The sequence below is a fragment of the Malurus melanocephalus genome, unplaced genomic scaffold (assembly GCF_030028575.1).
Source record: "Malurus melanocephalus ecotype Western Australia unplaced genomic scaffold, MMel_1.1 scaffold_651, whole genome shotgun sequence".
In the NCBI taxonomy this organism is placed as follows: domain Eukaryota; kingdom Metazoa; phylum Chordata; class Aves; order Passeriformes; family Maluridae; genus Malurus; species Malurus melanocephalus.
Genome location: NW_026623883.1, coordinates 1 through 1,627, shown reverse-complemented (window position 1 = coordinate 1,627; position 1,627 = coordinate 1).

The window sequence follows — 1,627 nt, the reverse complement described above, 5'->3', positions numbered from 1 at the left end:
TGGGTTATAAAACCCTTTACAGAGGGGAGAAAGTTTCACCTCTGAATATGGAAGGGAAGTGTTTAAAGTTCCTTTCTGGATGGTGAACTTGTTATCAAAGCAGGATGGGAACCAGTTTGAGGCCTGTCTGAGGAGATCCACAAGTGAAGTSACTCCTTTGGACCAGGCACTGACCGCAGAAGGCTTAAAAATGCCAGTTTTAATTAAAAATATTTAAAAATTGTGTCTGGATCGTTCTGCCTTCGTTGAGGTGGAATGGCCGCTGGAAGCTGCACGAGTGAAGTGCCCTCTGTTCCCTGACATTTTTAACTTTATGAATACTGGGAAAGCTCTGTACATTTTGTACATTTCGACAGTGAAAAGGGTGCAATTTCCTCCAGTTTTGACGATATTTATAAGCACAGCGAGGCCCTGGCAGAGCCACCTCCCCTTGTCCCCTCTCCGTGCCACGGGAGGTGACAGCCACCCACCCCCTCATCCCCCAAAACTCCCTCAACTGCTGTCCCGGCTTTCTTTTGTTTTCTCAGCTTTATCTCCGGCATTTTTCTGCTAATTCCTTGTCTACTTTATGGATCAGAGACTTTTATCCGCCCTTCTGGAAGGGCTTAGCGCCGCTGCCGCCCGGGCGATCGCGCTAATTGCGCCGCGTTTTAATTGCTCGATGTGCTGCGAACTGTCCGGGGTGCACCAAAAAAAGGGTTTGGGTGCCGAGGTGCTGAGTGAAACTCTGTTTTGCTGCCACATGTCCCCTCCAGGTGTGGCAGAGGGTCGCAGTGTCCCCTCCCGGAAAGCCACCGAGGTTTTTGTTTGTCCTCTTCCCTGTCACAAAAGGTCCCAGCATCGCTGAACTCTGGGCAATCACGACTTTTCAGAGGGATCCTCTTCTTGCCATGAATCTTCCGTGCCCGAATTTGGATTTTTTTTCCTGATAAGGGCTCCCAAAAGTGCTGAATTTGGCACAAAGTTGTTCTGCGCGCTGAGCAAACCACAGAGCGGAGATGGAATTCCAGCAGCGCCTTAATCCCTCTATCCCCCCTTTCATGGCCATAATATCACTGACCAACCCCCATAATATCATTCACCAACCCACAGAGGTGCCAGGAAAGGCTTGAGGGTCCCGTGTGACATCCCAGAGTGGCGGTGACAGGGACATTGAACTGCGGGGATGCAGCTCCTGCCCCAATCCGTGATGTGCTCCAGTCCATCAGCAACCTTTAATTTTTTTTTTTTTTCCTCAAATGAGTCCATAATCTCGATGCCAGGCTCCTCACTGAGTTCCCATTGAGGAGTGAAGCTGGGTGAGAGTCTGTGGTGGCTCCTGCTGTGATGCTCAGGAATGTCACCAAAGGCTCTGGTGACATTCAGCCCCTGTCRCCGGGACAGGAGCCTCAGGAATTTCTGCAGCCTTGCAACAAATATTGTACAATTTAATTCCAGTTTTTCCCGTGAATCAGCAGGATCTGGAGAGCTGTAAATCCTGGTGGGTTTTGCTCCCTGCCTGCTGATGGTGCCGCGCTCCGGAGGAGCCAGGGTTGGGTTGGGAGAGCTCTGGGGCAAGAAAAGCTCCTGGGTGAGGTGAAATCTGATGTGACACTGATGCCTGATGATTTTTGCTTTTCCTTTTTAC